The 24,315-nt window shown below is 36.4% G+C and overlaps 1 protein-coding gene across 3 annotated transcripts in view; it reads left to right on the forward strand.

Annotated features, from left to right (window-relative positions):
- GREM2 (gremlin 2, DAN family BMP antagonist) overlaps nt 1–24,315 on the forward strand; it is a 104,021-nt gene that overhangs the window by 35,605 nt on the left and 44,101 nt on the right. Inside the window, exon 1 of one of the 3 annotated variants that reach the window (XM_033099695.1) lies at nt 2,055–2,072. The exons of 1 other annotated variant lie outside the window; for it this stretch is intronic. The gene's annotated coding sequence lies outside the window, so the exon portion shown is untranslated. Of the gene's footprint in view, nt 1–2,054; nt 2,073–18,997; nt 19,032–24,315 lie in introns of those variants that run through there. One more of the 3 variants, XM_033099699.1, reaches the window with a different exon arrangement.

Here is a 24,315-nt window from a genome sequence, read left to right on the forward strand (position 1 = left end):
TACAGTGGAGGAGTTTTTTTTGCAGGGGTTGACCCTACAGAGCAGGATTTTCTTTAGCAGGGATCTGGTGCCTGTTTAGTCTGCCCTATGGATATGTCATCCTTGGCGACAGCCAGGTAGTGCTCTGCTCAGTCCAAATCTTGCCCCTGGGCATGCCAGCTCCAGGTCCTCCTGGGATGGGACCTGCCACAGGTCAAGTTCAGCTGCAGCCTGTGCCCTTCCTGGGGCCACTTGGCATGAATCACAAAGCAATCTGCAGATGGCTGCCACCCACACTGGACTTTGAGGTGCCTTGAGAAGCCAAGGTACGATCCAAGCCCGGCTGCCACTAATGCTGAGTTTGGGGCTGCTCAGTAAGACATATGGGGCACACTGTTTGGGTTTTGTAAACCATTGAAAGATTTGTAGGAGGGTCCTCAGCATGAGGCAAGACAGTCCGCTTATATGGAAAAGCCACTGGAAGTGGCTCAGATGTCCCCAAAGTTGGGTGGGGTGGGGTCTCAGGGAAACACCAGGGTGGGGCAAATGAATAATGTTAGCCAGGTTGATGGAGATTCAGATATGGGGGTCTCCCATATCTGCACACAGGGAGAGGGAAGGGCTCAATAAAGAACAATGGATTCTGCCAGTACTCATGTCTGAAAGAAAGCTGCCCTTCCAACACTCGCTCTGAAGCCAGGCAACTCAGTTTCTCCCCATTTGTCCCTGATACCTTTCAAACTGGAGCTCAGAGAGAGTGAGTCCATCAGTTAGTAAGTCCGTGCACAGGCCCTTTAAGAAGAGTGCCTGGGACTGAAGCCACCCTCTATCTCACTCAGTTACAATCTCCACGTGTTGTCACAGCCAGAAGCTATGCGGACTTCTCTCTCCAGCACTGGAACCCTAGGCTGGGGAGCCTGGTGTGAGGCTGGGGCCCCTTGCTTCTCCCGGGGGGACTGCCACAGCCCTCCCAATTTTTAACAGTCACACACAGGTGTGGTAGCAGCCTGTTCTGTGTCTCTGCCTCTCCTACCAGTCTCAAGTGGCTTCTGTATGTCCTTAGTTGTAGGATTTCAGTTCAACTAGTCTTCAGGCAATTCTCAATGATGGTTGTTCTGTAGTTTAGTTGTAATTTTGATGTGGTCATGAGAGAAGCCAAGCACAGCATGTACCTACTTCACCATCTTGACTGGAAATCAATGTAAATATCATTTTAGTGTAATATTTTAAAAAAAACCAAGATTAATGCAAAAAATCCATGATGAACAAAATACAAAAAATTAAATAAAGATGGTGTCAGCAATGATGCTGTATAAAACTCAAAAAGGATCATTAAGTAATAATGACGCTGTCCTTATTTAAAATTTTGATCCTTTAATTCACCATGAGTTTTTATCACATTGATGTGGTGTTTTGTTTGGTTTTGGATTTTCTTTTAGCATTTTACTGAAGTATTATTTATCTTAATTACTGAATTTTTTGCTCCCACTTCAATATTGAGTTGAGGAAAGTGACTCACTTGCCTCACCCTAGTCCCTAACCTCACTTCAGCACTATTTTGATGGTTTTGCTTCCAAAGGCCAATGGCTAATTCTCACATAAGAATACAGAGTTTATAATTCAGGTAAGAGAAACATTCATTTATTTTTGCAAGTAAAAAAAGTTGAGAATTAGTTCCAGTCATATTATTGCAATGAAAATCCTTTTTCAGAGAGTTTTCCTGCATATACCTCACTATGTGGTGCCAGTCTAGATACATGAATAAAACAAATGCTTAATTCAATAACTCTATCGAACTAACCACTTCAGTCAACTGCTTGCCTGAAATATTTAGGCTATTCAGTCAACATTTTTGAACTGGTGGTTTCCCATACAATCCACTAAGAAAAGCAAGACCTTATCTATAAGGAAAAAGAATTATGAGAGATGAATACCTCACAACTGGAAGAAAATAGTTTGATTTTTAACTCCCCATAATCATTAGTTCAAAGGTAAAGTCCAGCAGGAGAGAAAAAGGACTAAATATTGGCAATGTTTCTTCTTTGTTGACAGAGAATTTGTCAGCCGATGGGGAAGACTTTGTACTCTTTAAGGTAATTCGAGTTACCAATGGTGTGTCTAATTATATAGAACGTAGAAAAGTAAGGTTTAGAAAAGTTACTCTATGTCTTATCTGTCAAGTAGTGTAAACAATAATGAAAGTAGTTAACTTTCATGATTGCTTTAGTGCTACTCGTTCACAGTATCATTTTATAGACAGCTAAAATGAGGAGAACACATGAGTGAGATAAACTTGATTCCCTCATTAGCCACTGCTTGAAATTCTTCTACAAACTGTGTGCAATGTAAAGGATTTGTCTGAATATACCAAAACACAAACACATCTTTTTTTTGAATGTTAAAAAATAAACTGCTCAGTTTTCTTTGATCCTAATAAATATATTGAAACATTCTCGTTATAATTAAATCTAGAGAAGATAGCAAGAGAAGGGGAAGAATAAGCTAATTTCTCATTAGTTCAGAGTCAATTACATATTGGATTGTAAGGTGTCAAAATTCTCATGGGGCCCTAAGGATGTAATCAGACTCCTTTCCGGAATAAGCCAATTCCAACTTGCAATGATGACCCGGGTGCCTGGTCTTGGCAGTCAGAATGTCTCAGGACCCAACTGATGGAGGAGCCAGCACTTGTATTTGGCTTCATTATATCCTCAGTGCTCAAGCAAAATCACTAATTCAAATTCTTCCATTTGAAAACTTAGAAGTGATTAGTAGTGCCATTTGAAGGCCCATTTAGCACCCCTGAAAAGTTTATCACAGGGCAGGAATTAGTATGCATGAGACATAAGAAATTCACTGAATCTTTCTCTATAGATTAGTTTGAATCAGACAATTTATCTTTGGGAGGAATCTTAGAAATTAGCCAATTCAAACAGTTCTCATTTTACAGATAATGAATCTTGTTCAAGGTCGCTCAACCTTTTAAAATAGAACCCATATATATAGACGTCTTTCTCCAGTGCTCTTTCTACTACTTAATTCTGCCTACTTATAGGGAATGCTATTTGTTAAGTTGAATATAGTTAGGATATTATAGAATATAATTGGAATTTTTTTCATAAAAGTAGAAAGAAATATTTGCATACATTTTAGATAAGAAAGAGTCTGAATATACTGGTTCTATATTGAAATCATCCTTATCAATTTAAATGGTTTTAAATGTTGAAACATTATATGATTGAAATTGGTAGTATGTAAGTATTTAACCTGGAAATACCAATTCTCTCCTGTATCCACTGTTTCCTGCCTAAATCACAGAGTCACCCTCGGTTAATTCCATGCTTACAGGAAGTGGAGCACTAAGTTCAATATAGTGATGATTAATATCAAAAGAGAGCAAGTAATCTAACATCATATTGTATGCAGATGATTAACATGTGACATGACCTACAAATACATGGCTACTTAGATCACCTAACACCTCATTTTTAGAATGACCTTATTGGTGTTAATAAATTAAGAACTGAAGCTACAAAAGAGAATTGTGAGTACCAAATTATTTTCTCTAGGACAATACTTTTATGCAATTATTTCCCCCTGTATAGAATGCAATTCCATCAATAGAGTATTGTTGTCTATGGACAATAAGTGTCTCAGGCCTTTTATGAAAATAAGGCGTTTGTCCTTTGCTAGAACTTTCCTCAACTTCCTGAAACTTGTTCACAAAACCTTCAGATCCTAACTAACGTTTTTAAAAGACAATATCATGGACCTAACAACACCAAGCTTTCCAATCAAAGCATGTCAATGCCTATGAAAATCAAATAAGCATTCCATTTGTATAGCTGCAATGTGAAGCATACAAGGAATACGAGAGCTTTCCAATCAAATTGTAAGAACATAGTGGACCAGAAGTTAACGTAACAGCCAGGAAGACAGCAGGAGGAATCGAGTGACTGGATCATCTGGTAGGTACAAATTTAACCTTTTTTTTAAACTGCCAAACTGTTTTCCAAAGTGGCTGCACCATTTTACATTTGCAGCAGCAGTGAACAACAGCTCCAGGTCTCCACATACTTGTTAACAGTTGATGTGGTCAGCCTTTTAAATTTTAGCCATTCTTATAGGTATGCAGCACTATCTTGTGATCTTAATTTGTTTCCCTAATGACTAATGATGTTGAGAATATTTTTATATGCTTATTTACCATTTCCATATTTTCTTCAGTGAAGTGGTGATTCAAATCTCTTGCCTATAGGGTTGTTTTCTAACTGAATTTGGAGACTTCAGGCTATAGTCTGGATACAAGTTCCTTATCTGATTTGTGTTCTGCAAATATTTCCTCCTAGTCTGTGGCTTGTCTTTTCATTCTCTTAACAACATCTTTCACAGTTTCTTTTCCAGAACAGACATTTTAAAATTTGATGAATTCCAATTTATCAAGTTTTTTATTTGATAGATTATACTTTGGGTATCCTAGCTAAGGAATCTGTGACTAACCCAGGTTCACAAAGATTTTCTTCTATGTTTTCTTAGAGGAATTTTAAAGTTTTATGTTCCACATTTATATCTATCACAAGTAAATTTTTTCGTATGGTGCAAGGTATGGATCAAGGTTCATTTTTTCATATGTGATTATCCAATTGTTCCAGCACCATTTGTTGAATAGTCTACTCTTTCTCCACTAAATTACCTTTGCAACCTTGTCAAAAATCAGTTGTTTATTTTATGTAGCATAATATCCTCTATGTTCAACAAAATAAATGAACAAACAAAACAGAAACAGACTCTTAAATACTGAGAACTGATGGTTGCCAGATTGGTAGGAGTTTGGGGAGTTGGGTGATAAAAGTTGATTCCCTCTAATGTATTCTTCATTTCAATTATTATATTCTTTATTTCTAACTGGTTCTTTTTCATGTTTTCTATCTCCATTTTCATGTTTTCTTTGTTGAAGTTCCCTCTGAGATCACTGAGCATCCTTATAACCAGCATTTGGAACTCTGCATCTGATAGATTGCTTGTCTCCATTTTGTTTAGTTCCTTTTCTGGAGCTTTATTTTGTTCTTTTATTTGGGACATGTTTCTTTGTCTCTCCATTTTGACTCCTGACCTGTATTTTTTGCTATGTATTAGGTAGGGCTTCTATGTCTCCCGGTCTTAGTAGAGTGGTCTTATGTAGTAAGTGTCCTCTGGGACCCAATGGTGCACTCTGGTAACCAGGGCTAGATGCTCCAGGCGTATCCCTTATGTGGGTTGTGTATGCCCTCCTGTCGTAGGTGAGCCTTGGTTGTTATTTGCAAATCAATGGGAGGGATTGACCCTCAGGCTGATTGGTTATGAGGACTAGCTGAGGAGCTATGGTGTAAGGGCTGACCCTACAGAGCAGGATTTGCTTTAGCAGAGCTCTGGTGCCTGCCCAGTCTGCCCTTTGGGTGTGTTGCCCTTGGAGGCACCTGGGTGATGCTCCAGTTTGGTCCAGCTGGTCACCAGGCATGCCAGCCCTGGGGCCTCCTGGGAGGTGATCCACTGTAGGCCAAGTTTAGCTGCAGCCTGTGCCCTGCCCAGTGCCACCTGGTATGAGCCACAAAGAAATCTGCAAAAGACTACCACCCACACTGGGCTTGGAGATGTCTCAAGAGGCCAATCTGCAAACCAAGGCCGGCTGTCGCTAGTGCCGGATTTGGGGCTGCTCAGCCAGAGGTATGGAACATGCCAAAGCTAGATGCTTGTTGTTTGGGTTTTGTGAACCTTTGAGAGGTTTTATGAAAGTCTGCAGCATGAGCTAAGAGAAGTTGTTTGTACAGAAAAACCACTGGAAGCAGCTTGGGTGTACCTGCTTGGGTGGTGTGTCAGGGAATTCCTAGGGCAGGACTGACAAAAGGTGATAGCCAGTTTGATGGAGAATCAGATATGGCGTCTGCCTGGGTCTGCACCCAGGGAGGGAAAGGGCTCAACAAAGAAACAATGGCTTCCCCAAGTTTCTCCCTTGGGGAAGCTGTCTCTCCAGCCCTCTCTCTGCAGCCAGACAATTCAGTTCCTCTCCATTGACCCTGGCACCTTTCAAGCTGCTACCCCAGTGCTGGAACTCAGAGGGAGTGAGTCCGTCAGCGAGGAAGTCCGTGTGCAGGCTCTTTAAGAGGAATGCTTAGGACTGCAGCTGACCTCTGGCTCTCAACCACTATTTCCACTGGTTTTCACAATGAGAACTTATGGGGACTTCTCTCCCTGGCAGTGGAACCCTGGGTTGGATGGGAGCCTGGTATGGGGCTGGAACCCCTTGCTCCTCCAGGGGTGACCTCTGCGTCCTAAATATCCCTCCCAATTTTGAATAGTCACACGCAGGTGTGGGACCAACCCATTTCATGTCTGCCCCTCCTACCAGTCTTGAGGTAGCTTCTTTTGGATGTAGGTGGTTGCAGGGCTTTGGTTCAGCTAGACTTCAGGTGATTCTCAATGATGGTTGTTCTGTTGCTTCATTGTAGTTGATGTGGTCCTGAGAGGAGGTAAGTACGGCGTTTACCTACTCTGCCATCTTGACCCCAAATCCTCCTGTCTATTTTGTCCTGCTGCTTTTGTGATTTTTTTTTCTTTTTCACTGTTTTTGAGCAATTCAATTATCATGTTTTTTGATGTACTTTTTCCATATTTCTGTGCTTGGGGTTTATTGAAATTCTCTGTTGGCTTACAGTTTTTATCAAATTTGTAGTATTTAGGCTATTATTTATTAAACTATTTTTCTGCCCCACCCCTTTGTTGGGGGATTTCAATTATAACTAGACCAGTTGGAGTTATCTCACATCAACTGATGCTATTTTTATTTTTTAATTTGTTTTTTCTCTGTTTCATTTTGTATAGTTTCTATTGCTATGCCTTGAAGTTCATTAATCTTTTCTTTTGCAATATATAATCTTTCATTAATCCCTACCCAGTGTATTTTTAATCTCAGATATTGTAGTTTTCATTTCTAGAAGTTTGTTTTGGGGTCTTTTTATATTTTGCATGTCTCTACTTAATTTTTTGAACATATGGAATTCAGTTATAATAACTTTTTAACGTGGTTCCCTGCTATTTTTATGAGTGTCAATTCTTAGCTGGTTTCAACTGATTGCTTTTTCTCTTCATTACAGTATATATTTTCTTACCACTTTGCTTGTCTGGTAATCTTTGATTGGCTGCCAGACTAAATTTTACTTTTTTGGGCACTGGATAATTCTATAAGTCTTTAAAGATTCTTGAGATTTGTTCTGAGAAGCAGTTAAGTTATATGAAAACAGTTTGATCCTTTTGAGTATCTAATCTATTTGGAATTTTTTCTTTTTCCTGGCTCTGGGTAGTTTCCTCACATGGACTATCTGATTAGTACTCAGCTGAACACTAGAAGAGAGCCCTCTGAAGATATCTGGAATTCTCTCTCTGTGATGCTCTCTCCTTTTGTAGACTCTGTTTTGAGAACTCTAGCTGCCTTGAACTCCCCAGACTCTCAGCTTTATTTCCTCAACTCAGAAAGTCCATTGGGCTCTTCCTGTGTCCCTTCTCCCTGCAGTGCAACCTAGAAACTCTCAAGGTGGTAATCTGGGGCAATCATAAGGTTTACGTTGTTTGTTTCCATCTCTCAAGAATCGCTGTCTTTTGTTTCCTTGTGTTCAGTGTCTTGAAAACCATTGTTTTAAATACTTTGTTTTGGTTTGGTTTGAGTTGTTACAAGCAGGAACATGAATTCAGCCGCTTTTTCTTCCCCTCTTGGCCAGAAGCAGATGTCCTCAATTTAACTTGAAACCTATTATTAAACGAGTCAACATTTTCTTTTGAAAGGTGTTATGTATTTATATTTCTCAGCATTTTTAATAAATTTTAAAGCTTAACAAAATTTAAAGCTTAACACTGAAATATCAAGGAAAAAATATCTGTTGGTTTCAGGGAAAAACACAAAAACTCAAACAGATTAAATAATTTAGTGTCTATCTGTGGCTTTGATACAAACTACTGCAAAACAAAATCTTACATGAGCATACAGAAGTCTCTTCTATTAGTTAAGGATGACTATCTCCTAAATAAAAATAATTCAATGATGTTAAGTTTAGGGGAGAAACCATAACAGGAATAAGTTCTCAATATACTTATGTGAAGTGATTGTACCTAATAGGTCAAGTAATATGCATGAACTTCCTAAAACATTGCTATAATTAATGACCTTTTGTTGAAGTTAGTAAAAACATTGCCTACAAAACCATCTGTAAAATGTTATTCATATATCAAGCACACGAATTTATAAAGTACAATGAAAAACTAGTATGGTCAAATTTGAGAAAATTGAAGGTGCATTTAATTTTAATAATTCATATTGGTAGTTTGACACTGTCGTTTCATAAGTGAACGACAATTTGACATTAGAATATACTTAGACTATGCATAACTCTGGAGTAGAAATTTGTCCTGACCTAAAGAAAACAAAATTATAACAAGGATCCCACAATCATGCATTCAACAACATGTTATACTCTATCCAAGTAGAATAAAATCATAACATAAGGCAAATACCAGGAGACATATAAAGGAAACTCAGGGGAAGATCCAGGTTTGATGGGTCCCGAAACTTAATTGGGGAACTTCTTTAAGAAACCAAAGCCAAAATTTTGAATATATAACTCTGACAAAAGGAAGTCAAACACAATATTCCTGAAAGGCATTCCATGGCTAAAGGCTTGTTCACCCATGTACAAGAGTGAGTGTGAGCCACATAAATACAGCCTACCAAACCCAAATTGAATGTGTCTCCAATTCCACTTCCCCTAGAGATGAAAAGTGCAAATAATTTCCATGGCCATGCCAGTTCAACCTGACACAAGGGACAGCATGCAGGGGGGCAAGTTGAAATAGAAAGATATTCACTATTAATCAATTGTAGCTAATATGCCTTATGTTTGCAAATGATGTAATACCATATGACCATAGGAATATATTGCTATCTTCTAAAGGGCCCTAAGGTTACACTTGATTAGCTTTTCCCTAAATCCAGCTCTGAGGGAAGGACGGGTACAAGTAATGATTAATATGATTTAAAATTGTCACACCTCCCTCTCTCTCCAAACAAGTTATTTTAGAAACCTGAACACTGGGTTCTCACAACGATCTTGCCTTTACTATATCCTCAAACACTGAAAATTTAAAGGCCATTGGGAATAAGTCTGCATATGTCTTTTATTTAACCAGAAACATAAAAAGGAAAGAAAGTTAAAGGAAAAACGTGGGTGAGAGATGGGAAGTAGGCTAGACAAAGCCATCTAGATATGTGGTCCTGCCAGCAAGATTTACAAAATGACCTGGCATTCCAGGTATACCTGGTCCTGCTACGTAGCACCTCAGCAGTTGCTACGGAGACTCCTCAAGGTTCACATGGGTCCCTTCGACTAATGTCCTGGGAAATTTAGACAAAGGTAGCAATCCTATCCCATACTTGGGTTAATAGCTGAGCACAGAACATTTTTTATATCCTCACTATTCTGTTCTTGTCTAAATCAATGTGTTATGCCATTATGTAACAAAATATATTCATACAACAATATTTGCTAACCTACTTCTTACCCTTTATATGCAATAACAGATAGAAGTCCATCCACCATAAATTTAGCCCAAGAAACATCGTGTTCTCCAGTCACAAGTCTATGCATTTTTCAGCACACTGCAATGTGTGTGTAAAAAGATGTTAAATTAAAAAGAAATATGTATCTGCACATGAACACTTACTCACACGCACTACAACCCTATAGCTCCCCACATGTCTGTATAGTAAATCCTAAAGGGAAGGCCCTATATCAGATATAAATAACTTCCTCTGGAGATATTGGAAATCCCAGGACATTCTCCAGTATCCTGTCTCTTGGTGTCTTTCCCACAGAGAAATATTAAACTAATGGCATGGATTACACCTACAGTGAAAAGCGAAACTGAACACCAAGGCAGCCCCTGGAGGATTAGGGTTTTCTTTCTGACACCACCTGTTAGAGTAGGAATCCTGATCCCTGGAGCACAAAATGGCTGTGTCTTGGAGGCGGGGCTGCTTCTAAAGTGTACAAGTGGCCCTGTCATTTTTCAATTTCAGTCATTTCATTAGGTTGACAAGGTAAAAGTATGGTAGTAAAATGGCATCTGATGCCACATCTATAGATTTGTTGAGCTAGGGTCATGTAGTTTACAAAAAACAAAAAAAGGGGACTCTGGGACCATCGGTTTATATTTACTATTGTTCTACATTTCATAAGGTTCACGTTGTTTGTTTCCATCTCTCAAGAATCACTGTCTTTTGTTTCCTTGTGTTCTGTGTCTTGAAAACCATTGTTCTACATTTCTGAGTCAGCAACAAAAAGGCAATTGCATCACCTCCCTTCCAAATAACCACTATCACCCCAAACACACACCCCACCCAAAAAAGTTTTATTGTTACCCCTTTCTGTAAAGAATCTTTGAATTAACAAGAAGTATAGTTTGCATCTAATATTCACAAAGTAGCTTGTCATATATTTAATTAGTCTATGTTTCATCCATTTGACATTTTCTTAAAACAAGAAATCACTTTACAAGGTGGAGAGGAAATAACCTAATTTTTGGGTTCAGAAAACAATAGTTCCCTGTGAGGAACCCACAACTTAGGTATTCTGTGATTTTGGAGTTTCTTATTTTTCTAAATATCAGTTACTATTTCTCTAAATGAGGATAATAATACCTACTTTAAAGGCTCGCTGAGAGGACTAAATAAGTGCTATAATCCGTGTAGCTGACAAATAATAAGTACACAATATATATTTCCATTTCACAGTTCCTATAGCAGGTTCGTGTTTTTTTTTTCCCCGAAGTGCAGCATTATTTTCTATGATTGATGAGAAAATCTTTTCAGTTTTCAGCAAGTGTCTCAAAGAATTCTTTCAGTGAAAACATTTTATCAGGACTTTAAAATGACTGGCTCTGAGAAAATGTTACTTTATTATTGTGAAAAGGGTTAATGTGCAGTACTTTATTTATGGAACTAAAGGTATAAATCCTTTTATAACTGCATTATCAATTTTGACTCTTTCCTGGGCCTATTATGGTGACGAATAAAATGTAATGGAAATGAATCGGAAAATTGGAATTCTGCAAATTTTACTTGGCTTTGCTTTGTTCAGACTCACCACATATAATCCTTCAAGTCTTTTAACTCCCTTGTGGATAATCTTTCTCCCAAATAGCAGCCCTTGCTTTCTGTATTCAATTAATCCACAAGTGTTTACTGAAGGCCTACAGTGAGCTTGTACCATATTAAACAGTATGGAGCCTATAAGAAAAATAAACGATGACAATTTATATAGTAATTATAGAACTTGTTTCCTTCTCATCTTTGTTGAGATGATTTCTACACTTCGAGAACTTGATATTTAGGGAGATAATATTAATACACACAAATCAATCAGCAAGCAATTGATGATTACCTATTCATAAAATGTTAAGTCATGTGACCTAAACTTTCCTAAATAGTCGGCCAGGGATGGGATATATCATTAGGGTCAGATCATCAGGAAGTACATTGTGGAAATGTTTGGGTTTTAGCCGGATATTAAAAGCAAGGGGGAAAAATAGAGGCTGGGGAATAGTGAAAGGATATTACTTACATGGGGGCTACATCATCAGCTATTTGAAAGGAGAAAGGTGATTAATTTGGAATGAGGTAGAAGTATGGAAAGAGACATTTGTTTTAGCTAGATGGGGAAGGCGTGAATGCAAGGCTTAGCTTTAGGTTGTTTTGTTCTGTAGGTCAATATAGTGCCTGTTGGGGGAGCAGTAGGAGTGTGGGGATAAAGTGGGAGCTAAGTTTTAAAGACAGCGATCAACAAAGTAAGATCATATAGCAATTTTGTTTTCCAAAGGTCCACTTCTTGCAATGTTCTCCCATTAATTTACCCACTGTTTTTCCACATAAATAACTATTTAACTATCCTCTGAATTCAGTGTAGTTCAATTCATTATACTTTTTGACCACTTAGGATATGTTAAAAACATTTCTAGAGAAACAAAGATGAGTAAGAATCAATCCCCACTCTCAAGGAGCTTGAGTTAGCCCAGAAGGAGTCCCTGCGACAGTTTCTGGCAGTCCAAAAGGTCACAATAATTCTAAGGCCTTATTTGTCTTTTTAACTGCGTTGACATTGGCACTGATGGTACAAAGCAATGGTGGATAAAACTGCTGGTGTCTCAGCACCAGTTGGAGCACTGGCTCCAAACTACTGGTCAAAATATTCTGCCGTACACGTACAGAAAAAAAAATTGTCTGTTTTACATAGGAACGTTCTTGATACAGTGGTAAAAAATTGTTAATTTTATTAAATCACAATCCTTAAGTAGTTTTTTTTTTTTTTAAATATTCTGTGTGGCAAATGAGAATCACACAGAAGCACTCCTGCTTCACACTGAACCATCATGATTGTTTTAAGGTAAAGCACTCATGCAACTGACTTAAACACTATTGAGCACCATTACACACCATATGTTATGGAACATAATTATGATTAGAAAACACACTGCGAGATAAACTAGGGTTAGTCCAACATGAATATTTGGAAGACAATTTCTCAAAATTTAACAAAAGACTCAGCACTTCAAGGAAAGTAACTGACACTACTTATTGTCAATGGAAAAACAAATTGAGTTTTCAAGAAAATTTTAGAATTTTTGAAAATTTTATCTACCACCAGTACATTGACCAGTCATATAACACAACACCAAAAAAACCCCTCAAACAATTCAATTGAAAAATGGGCAGGAGACATTAATAGACATTTCTCCAAAGGGAACATACAGATGGCCAATAGATGTATGGAACGATGCTCAACGTCACTCATCATTAGAGAAATACAAATAAAAACCACAGTGAGATACCACCTCACGCCTGTCAGAATGGCCATCATCAATAAATCAACAAACAACAAGTGCTGGAGAGGATGTGGAGAAAGGGAATCCTCATACACGGTTGGGGGTGGGATTGCAAATTGGTGCATCCACTATGGAAACAGTATGGAGGTTCCTCAAAAAAATACAAGTAGAACTACCTTATGACCCAGCAATTCCACTCCTGGATATGTATCCCCCAAAAATCCAAAACATTAATTTGAAAAAAGATATGTACCTCTATGTTTACTGAAGTGCTATTCACGATAGCCAAGATATAGAAACAACTGAAATGTCCATCAAGGGACGATTGGATAAAGAAATTGTGGTACATATATACAATGGAGTATTACTCTGCCATAAAAAAGAGTGAAATCTTACCATTTGCAACAATATGGATGGACATAGAGGATATTATGCTAAATGAAATAAGTCAGACTGAGAAAGACAAATACCATACAATCTCATTTATTTGTGGAATCTAAAGAACAGAAAAAAAACAGCAAATAGAACAGAAATAGACTCATAGATACAGAGAAAAAAACTGGTGATTGCTGGATGGAATCACCAGGGTTGGGCAAATGGTGTTAACCAGGTTAATGGAGAGCACAGACTTGGTGCCCTCCTGCACCAGGCAGGCTGTGTGGGAGAAAAGCTCAACCAACAATAATGGCATCTGCCAGCACTTCTGTCCCTGGAGAGAGTTTCCCTGACCACTGCCCCTCCAGCCCTCACCCTTAAGTTAGTCAATTGTGTTCCTCCCCGTATGTCCCTGGAGCTTTTCAAGCTGCTGCCTCTGAGCTTGAGCTTAGAATGAGTAAGTTTGTGAGTGTGTCTGTCTATGGGCCCTTCGAGAATACTGCCTCGGTCTCTAGCAGTGCTTTGTCTTTCTTGGACACAGTCCCCACTGTTTTTCACAGCCACGTGTTATGGGTCTCCTCTTCCCAGCACTAGTGCCCCAGACTGGGGAGCCTTGTGTGGGGCTGGGACTCACTCCTCAGGCTGGACCTCTGCAGCCAAGATAGCCCTCCAATTTCTTAATTGCTGCACCATGGATGTGGAACCTACCCATTCTGTGTCTCCATCCCTCTTACCAGTCTTGATAGTTTCCCCTTTATGTCCTTAGTCATTGGATTTCTGTTCAGCTAGTAGTCACGTGGTTCTTAGTGACAGTTATTCTATAATTTAGTTGTAATTTTGATGTGATCATGGGAGGAGGTGAACACAGTTTACCTATTCCACCATCTTGACTAGAAGTCCCAATGAATGTTAATATAACAGAGTTCAAGAAGTTCATTGATATCATTTTGAATTCCACATTTCAAATATCCTTAAGAAACTATTTTATGTAAGTTTTGGTGTACTACCAAAGAATATCCACAATAATTATATAAAAAGGCTACCTAATTACATATCTTTGTAAGGACAGATTTTCTCTCTGTACTTCAACCAAAACAATACAATAGCTTGAATGCATAAGCAGATACAAGAATCCAGCTTTTTTTCTGTTAAGCCAGATATTAAAGAGTTATGCAACTTATGTTAAGAATGTCACTATTCTTATTCTTTAAAAAATATATAGTTACTTTTCATAAAAACATAATGAGTTTATTATCATTATTTGTAAATGAATTCATAAATCAGTATTTAAATTTTCTCCAGATTTAAGTTCTAATGTGTTAAATAGGACAGACATAACCCACAGAGACAAATGCTCTTCATGATCCTTAATAATTTTTTAAGAGTAAAATAAGTTCTAAAATCACATTCAAGAACTGCTGGTCTAGCCAATTGAGGAGTATCAGGGTTGACTTTTCCTACTTTTCAGTCTCTCTCTTGCTCATTCAATTAATAGAAATCAGTGTAAGAGAAAAAAACAAAAAAAATTAATGTAGTTCACTAATTATCAAAACTGCAATTATATTTCGGAACTTGCTAAACTTCCTCAGTCTGTTTTTATATATTACATATTTCCTTTCCATCATGAGTGTCTTAAATATGTAATTTGAATGTTATATATGCTCCTCAGGCTTGTTTTTAAATGTATTTTTATTTTATTGAAATTGTACTTGCATAGTATAGAGACAAGTTTATCTCTAAAGCTTGATAAAGAAATCAGAAGTCCCTCAGCTGCCAACCATCCTCAAAGTTTCAGATACCAAAAGACAAATATTCCCGTGTTCCTAGATGTTTCTTTTGATATTTACCACTCTCGCTATACATAACATGCCTATATTGTGAAATCTTAATTTTTCAGTTGTGAGCAATATCTACTGACTCCCCACTGTGGAAATGCGGATTGACCTCTCTGTCACATCATGTCACTCAGACCAATTACTACCACCACACACACACACATACACACACACACACCCCTCATGCCTCCATTCTTCTAGTACAAAATTTTGATTAGATAAAATTTTAACAGCTTATTGCATTATAAATATTTTTGCATATTCATATAGTACATAGCACACTACATATTCATATAGTCCGTATTATACTATTATCATCTTTCTTGCATAAGTTTTTATTTTCCCTGCATTAATAATTGTTTTTATTATTTTCGTGTTTTTTAATTCTATTCATTGCCTTTCCAGCCCCAAAGTTTCCAGTAGTTGTATAATCTCTGTGGATAGTTTAATCACATTAGATAATCTCTGACTTTCATCTTCCTGAGTTAGTGTCTCCGAGCACCCTCTGACCTGCTCTGACCTGGGTGACTACTCCCAGGCCTGCTGCACGCAGCCACCTTTGGGATCTCTAACCAGCCTGGCTCAGCACACACTGCCTCTGCTTCTGCCCCATGTCTTTCTCTGTCCTAGTTTCTTCCTTAGTGTGATGCCGCACGCTCTGGTAATCGTCTCCAGAGAAAGTACACGGAAGATGAAACTTCCTAGAATGTGTACCTCTGAAAATATATGCATTAATAAAGTATGAGTTAATAAATAAAAATAGATTTATTAGTTTGAAAGAGAACTTCAGATTGAAAGTCGTTTTGCCTCAGAATTTTGAAGCCTTTGCTGTTAGCTCCATTATCTTCTTTCAGTATGATTGTTGAGAGGTCCAATATTATTTTTACCCTTGGTGCTTTGTATAAAAACTACTCTTGTGTTTATTTGTTTGTGTGCTTTTCCTTTCTTGAAGAATCTGGGGTCTTCACTTTGTCCTGCTTTTTAAAATTCTTAACAATGTACTTTGGAGATGTATTCTTCATTCATTGTTCTAGATATTGGAGGATTCTGTTGGACCTAAACATTTTCTTCCATTATTTTGTTGACAATTTCCTCCCTCTTACTCTTTCTGTAATTCCTTCTATTCCAATATTAGACCTCTTGGACTGGTCCTTTAATATATATATTTTTAGCATCTCTTATTTTCCATCTTTCGTCATTTTGTTTTTAATTTGTGGGGAGTACCTTAGTATCGTAACTTTATTTTCTTTATGTATTTATTTTTATGCTATCATATTTTTAACTCCAAGAGTCTCTTATATTTTTTAAGAGTCCTTTCTTGGTAGTGTCTTCTTTTTTCCCATGGATGCAACACTTTTCTTACCTGAGGATTTTGAGGTTTCCACTCCCCGAATGGTTCTCTCTTATCTCTGAATTGTTTTTACCCATTGGTTGGCTTGTTTGGGATTTTGTGCTTAATGTTAAAGGCTTTTCTCAGATGTCTGCGGAGTGACACTTGGCAGGTAGTGGTACATTATTTAAAATCACAGCACTAAAACACTGATTTGCAGGACAACGAGCTGATTGTGGAATGTGCTGCCAAGTGATCTAATTTAGTTCTTTATTTGGGGAGACCCCCAAAGCCAGTATATTTTTTTAAATCTCCAGTGGGTTAGCCAACTCCCAGGAAAGGCTCTTTCCATCCTGGCTGGGAGGTATAAGTTTGGCTGCCACAGTTCTGGGAGCTGAACTGAGGAAAGAGTCTGGGGGTTTCTCTATTCAAACTTTCACTCAATTGCTCTCTTTAGAGCATGTGTCCTCACTTTTAAGTGTGTCCTATGATCCAGAGATCCTCTGCTTTGACCACCTCCAAAGACTGATACATATGTACGTGTGTGTATGTGTGTTTGTGTTCAGAAAATAAATTATGACACTCTAGGGTATGACAATCTCTATATAGAGATATAGGGGTGCTGGAAGTCTGATTCCTTCCTAAACAGACTTCAACCAACTCCCTTGGTTTTAGCCCCCAATTCACCCCTATTTGCAAGTGCACCCCTATTATGCACTCGATTGCTTTTTGACTGCTTCCCTGCTGGCTTGTGGTCTTTAGACAATTACCAACCCCAATTCTGTCAGCCCACAAAATTTTGTTGCCATCAACTGTTCTCCTAATTGGATTTATATCCATTTTGGTTTATATATCTTCTTTTTAACCTAATATCCTCCTCTTTTTCTTAATATCTTAACTGTGATTTAAGTGACTTTGGGGGAAGCAGTGGAAGCTTTTGTGCAAATTCAATTTGCTATCTTTAAATAAAGGCCCACTTTGATTTCTATTGCTTATTGCTTGGCAAAATTTCCAGCAATTGTCAGAGATTTTATATTCCAGCATTTGCAAAGAATAAGAAAAACATTAAAGATTTTCTTATAATTTGATCTGATGTGTAATATTGGCTGAACATTTATTTAATTTTCAAGCATCAAACAAACTTAATTGAATATATTATATTATATAAAGCCACTTATGGGTATTGAAATCTAGTGACAGAGAAAAATAGAGTTCATTAATAAATGATGGCTAAAGTCAATCTCTCATTATTTGTAACAAGTATTTATTGAATATACACTATTAGGATATGCTGTAGTAGAAACTCTTACAAACTACAAGGACCTAAGCTACAAATCACACAGCTAATTTTTGTCATACCTTAGAAAAATAAATTTGACAGGGAAAGGAGGAGCCAAAACTATTAAATTGAAAGTGACTAAAATATCTTGGCAATTAAAATTTATCTACTCTGTGGGAATTATGAATTTACTACAGTTTTTGCATCTGTTTAAAATCATGTTATTTTCCAAGGATAACGGGGAAGTAATTAATGAATAAAATACTTTAAAATCTTCCCGGTACAAGTTTTTTAAACTCTCAAATCATTGCAGGCCCATTTTACATTTATCTTTTGATCTGTTGATAAGTTTCCTTTAAATATATCATCCACATCCAAAATATGGGTGACGTCAACATTCTCTGGAGTACGCACTCAATTCTAGTTCATCAACAACTTTCTATCCTCAGAGGCAGTAGGAGGGCATACCAAACACTGCTGCAGTTTCATCTTACATGATTCCTCTCTGATTTGTCTTGGTGCTAAATATTCTCATTTTTTACAAACACTCAAATTATTTACACCACTTTATAAACCAACAGTGATGCATTTTCACACTGTCAATAACAGTAGATAATTCAAATACTTTCAGCCTTGTACTGTGTTCCAGACCCTGTTTTGCATATATTAACTATATTCAGTCCTTTATAACAACCCATTTTAGAGATGTGAAACCAGGACTTGAACCCAGTCCTGTTCGGGCCCCCAAATTCTGCATTCTTCAACGCTACCAAATATGACCTCCCAGAGTATGCTCATAATTCCTAAACTATGACTGATTCTTAACATTAGCTTAACTAATGGGGGATGTGGGAGGAAGGGGCCACATATGCCAGGTGCAATTCCAAAATAGAAAAGATGATGTAATTATTGAAAGGAGATACAACTGTTAAGAATATGTGAAATCTACTGTCAAACTGTGAAACTTAAATCCCAGTTCTGGTTTTTGTGACCATGTAGAAATTGCAATTTTTATAACAATTTAATAATTGCTTGTACTCGACCTATGTAAATGTGTTTGTTCATGTCAATATTTACTCATGAAAATTATTGCTTATTTAGATAAGCTCAGTGGGGGTAGGGAGCTACCATTATTACAACCAAGTAATGTAGAATCTATGAACAAAAAATCTATCACACTACACCTATGTTTCTGGGGCACCATTCTGGAATAAATTTCAGTTCTCTGAACTAATCCAACATTTGTCTGTTTACCAGCTTTTCTGCCTAGGATTCCTGTGCTGAAGTCTGAAAATTCTTAGGATTATACTAAAGAGAGTCTCAGAATTAAGTAAGTAGAACTCAGGAACTATGTACGATCTGAAAGTTATAGAACATGACAACTTTTTTAAAGCTTATTTAGTGATCACCTATGATCCTCATTTCTTGTGAAATTAACTAGGGATTTTTAAAATCTGAATTTTGAGTTTAGCTGCTGAAAGCTTCCAAATTAAAAAGATGTTTTTTTCTAGAAATTACAGGTCAGTATTTCTGATGAACATAGTTGCAAAAATTCTGAACAAAATATTAACAAACCAAATTCAACAGAATATTAAAAGGATCATACACCATGATCAAGTGGGATTTATTTCTGGGATGCAGTGATGGTTCACAATATACAAATCAATAAATGTGATACACACAATAACAAAATGAAGGATAAAAAGTATATGATCATCTCACTGGATACAGAAAAAGTATTTCACAAAATACAGCATCTTGTCATGACAAAAAGAAAACTCAATAAATTAAGCATGGATGGCATGTACCTCAACATAATAAAGGTAATATATGACAAGCCCACAGCTAACATCATCCTCAAAGGCAAAAACTAAAAGTTTTTCATTTCAGATCAGGAACAAGACAAGGCCCATTCTGACCACTTTTATTTAATGTACTGCTGGAAATCCTAGCCAGAGCAATTAGGTAAGAAAAAGAAATAAATCAGAAAGGAAGAGTGAAATTGTCACTATTTGCAGATGACATGATTTATTTAGCAAATCCTAAAGAGTCCATCAGAAAAACTGTTAGACATAGTAAACAAATTTAGTAAAATTGCAGGATACAAAATCAATATACAAAATTCAATTGCATTTCTGTACACTAACAAGGAACTATCAGGAAGAGAAATTAAGAAAATAATTCAATTTACAACAGCATCATAAACTAAAATACTTAGGAACAAATTTAACTAAGGAGGTGAAATATCTATACCCTGAAAACTATAAGACATTGATGAAAGAAAATGAGGAAGACACAAATAAATGGAAGGAAAGTCCATGATTATGGAGTGGAAGAATTAACAGTGTTACAGTGTCTACACTACCCAAAGAAATCTACAGATTCAATGTAATCCCTATCAAATTTTCAATGGCATTTTTTTACAGAAATAGAAAAAATAATCCTAAAATGTATATGGAACCAGAAAAGACTAGAATAGCCAAAACAGTCTTGATAGAGAAGAACAAGTATGGAGGCATCATACTTAATGATTTCAAACTATATTACAATGCTATAGTACTCAAAACATTATAGTATTGAATAGAAACAGACATACAGATCAACACAATAGAAAATCCAGAAATAAACCCCCACATATATGGTCAACTAATTTTTTAAAAAGGCACCAAAAATATACAATGGAGACAGCATAGTCTCTTTAATAAATGGTGTTGGAAAACTGGACAGATACATGCAAAATAATGACAGAAGATCCCTATCTCACACCACATACAAAAATCAACTCAAAATGAATAGACTCAAATGTAAGACCTGAAATTGTAAAACTCCTAGAAGAAAACATAGAGGGTAATCTCTTTGACAATTGACATTGGCCTTGCCAAAGACATTTTGTATTTGACACCAAAAGCAAAGTCAAGAAAAGCTAAAAGTCAATATCAAACTGAAAAGTTTCTTCCGCACAACAAAGAAAACCATCAACAAACCACATATCCAATGAGTTAATATCCAAAATACATACGGAAGTCACACAACTCAATAGCAAAAAATGTATATTAAATAAATACATAAATAACCCAACTGAAAAATGGGCAAAGGACCTAAATAGACATTTTTCCAAAACGTACAAATAAACAACAGGTACATGAAAAGGTGCTCTACTTCACTAATCATTAGGAAAATGCAAATCAAAACCACAATTAAATGCCACTTCACAGCTGTTAAGATGTTTACTATCAAAAAGAGAAAAAGGCTTGTGAGGAAGTGGAGGAAAGGGTGGCAATGTAAACTGCTACAGCCACTATGGGAAAGAGTATGGAGATTCCTCAAGAAATTAAAAATAGAACGATCAAACGATCCAGCAATTCCACTCTCAGCTACATACCCGAAGGAAATGAAATTTCATCTTAAAGGGATATCTCTAGTCTCCTATACATTGCGGCATTACTCACAATAGCCAAGGGATCCAACCTAAGTGTTGGTCTGCAGATAAACAGATAAAGAAAATTCTTTTTTCCTAAAAAAATAAGGAAATTCTGCTATTTGTGACAAATGGATGAAACTGGAGGGTATTATGCTAGCGAAGGAAGCCAGACAGAGACACATAAATATTTCATGGTATCACTTATATGTGGAATCTAAACAAACAAAAAAAAAATTAAAAAGTCAAACTTAGAAAAAGAGAGTAGAATGGTGGTTGCTAGGGGCTAGGTGGTGGGGGAAATGGGAGGAGGTTGGTAAAGGGACTCAAACTTCCAGTTGTAAAATGTAGAAGGTCTGAGGGTCTAATATATAATGTGACTATATTTGGTAATACTGCATTGTGTATTTGAAATTTGCTGAGAGAGTAGAACTTGTGTTCATACCAAAAATAAAAAAGAAAGAAAAAGGGTGTTTTTAAAAAAGCTTTTTCTGCTTTCTACTTCTTGTTCTTGATGACCGCAGTGAGCCAGAAAAAGAAAAATCACATTAAAAAATATACCAGGGGTGCCAAAAATATATATATACACATGACTTGTGTTCATCTTTGATTATCAGTATATATTGAGTATTATAATTTTAATACAGTTTTTTCCTTTCTTAAAATGTGTACACATTTTTTGGGCACCCTCTGTACATCCTGTGGAGCTATTTGTAATACATTTTGATAATTATAAGAGATATAAAGACAAATCAGATCCAGTTTTTGCTCTTAAAAGAAGCTAAAATCAAATGGAAGAAAAATATGGCATAGAAAGTATAAGCATATTTATCAATCATTATGATAAAAGGCACAAGATGATCAACTTCCAATGAGATGTGCACTGCAAGGGAATTGCTATGTGACTGGGAGAAAGAGGCCATCATCTCCAATTTCTTTGGGTTAATCAGGGCAGAGAAGTTGTTTGCCTATTCTGGCATCATTTGTCCTCTATAGACTGTGTGTCATGAAGCCACGGACAGTATATGCTTTTTTCCTTCCAGTAGTTCCCGTACTTGGCACCATTTTGGCACATAGATGATCGATAAATATTTTTTGAATTAACTAATTCATTCATTGTTTCATTAATACATTCAATCTTTTGTATCTTTCCCACTGCTCTTCCAGAGTTTTAAATTCTCATTAGTTTTTTTTTTTTAATTGTCTTTTGCCTAACAGCCATTCTAACAGGTGTGAAGTGGTATCTCATTGAGATTTTGATTTGCATTTCCCTGATGACTAATGATGTTAAGCATCTTTTCATGTCTGTTGGTCACTTGTTTGTCTTCTTTGGAGAAATCTCTTTATGTCCTCTGTCCATTTTTTGATCAGATTGCTTATTTTTTGTTGTTGGTGCTATTGAGTTGTATGAGTTCCTTATATATTTTGGATGTTAAGCCCTTATCAGATATATCATTTGTGAACATATCCTTCCATTAAGTAGTTTGCATTTCGTTTTGTTAACGGTTTCCTTCACTGTCCAGAAGGCTTTTCATTTGATCAAGTCTCATTTGTTTATTTTTGCTTTTATTTTTCTTGCTTCAATGAGACATACCCAGAAAGATATTACTAGGACTGATGTAAAAGTATTTACTTCCAATGTTTTCTTCTAGGAGTCTTATGGTTTCAGGTCTTACATTTAAGTCATTAATCCATTTTCAGTTTATTTTTTTATATGGTATAAGAGTGCTCCAATTTCTTGTTTTTCTCTTTTGTTTTTTCTTTTCTCTTCTTTCTTTTTTTTTTTTTGCATATTCCTATTCTTCCAACACAATTTGTCAAAGAGACTGTTGTAATTGTTCCCCCTTTATTTCCTGTTTTATTCATTTGTGCTCACTCCTTTTTACTCTTGATGAGTCTGGCTAAAGGTTTGTCCATTTTATTTATCCTTTTGAAGAACTAGCTCTTAGTTTCATTGATCTTTTAAGTTGTATTTTTAGTCGCATTTCATTTATTTGTTATGATCTTTATTATTTCTTTACCTCTACGTACTTTGGGTTTTGCATGTTCTTTTCTTGTTCCTTTATGTGTAAATGTACATTGTTCATTTGGAATTTTTCTTGTTTCATAAGATAGGCTTGTATTGCTATGAACTTCCCTCTAAAAACTCCTTTTACTGCATCCCTTAAATTTTGGAAAGTTGTTTTCATTTTCATTTGCCTCAAGGTAGTTTTTAGTTTCCTGTTTGATTTCCTCTTTAATTTATTGGCTGTTTCATCACATGTTGTTTAATCGCCATGTATTTGTGTTTTTTCCAGTTTTCTTCCTGGAGTTGATTTCTAGGAATGGCTTAATGCCATTGTGGTCAAAAAATATACTTGATATAGTTTTAGTCTTCTTGAATTTACTAAGGATTGTTTTGTGGCCTAATATGTGGTCTATTCAGGAAAATGTTTCACGTGCTTTTGATAAAAATGTGTTGTCTGCAGTTTGGGGAAGGAATGTCCTATAAATGTCTGTTAAATTGATCTGCTCTACTGGGATATTTAAGGCCATTATTTCCTTATTAATTTTTTCTCTGGATGATCTATCTATTGAGGTCAGTGGGGTATTAAAGTCCCCTACTATTATTGTTTTACTGTAAATTTCTGCCCGCATATCCATGAATATTTGCTTTATATATATCCTATGTTGAGTATGTAGATATTAACAATTACTGTTCCTCTTCTTGAAATGAACCCTTTATTATTATGTAATGTCCTTCTTTGTTCATTTACATTCTTTGTTTTAAAGTCCATTTTGCCTTTCTTTTCATTTCTATTTGCATGGAATGTTTTTTTCCATCCCTTCACTTTCAGTCTGAGTGTGTCCTTCAGCCAAAAGTGAGCCTCTTGTAGGCAGCCTATAAATGGGTCTTGTTTTCCTATCCATTCAGCCACCTTATGTCTTTCTATTGGAACATTTAGTCCATTCACATTGAAAGTAATTACCAATAGGTATATGCTTATTGTCATTCTGTTAACATTTTTGGTTGTTTTTATAGGTCTCTGTTCCTTTCTTCTCTTAATCGCTTTCCTTTTGGTTTGCTGGTTTTCCTTAATGTTCGGTTTGGGTTCCTTTCTCTTAATCTTTTTGTGTGTTTTTATAGGTTTTTGGTTTGTGATAACCATGAGGTTCATTTCTATTCATCTGTGTCTATAGCACTCTATTTTAGGCT

The sequence above is a fragment of the Rhinolophus ferrumequinum genome, chromosome 27 (genome assembly GCF_004115265.2).
Source record: "Rhinolophus ferrumequinum isolate MPI-CBG mRhiFer1 chromosome 27, mRhiFer1_v1.p, whole genome shotgun sequence".
NCBI lineage: Eukaryota > Metazoa > Chordata > Mammalia > Chiroptera > Rhinolophidae > Rhinolophus > Rhinolophus ferrumequinum.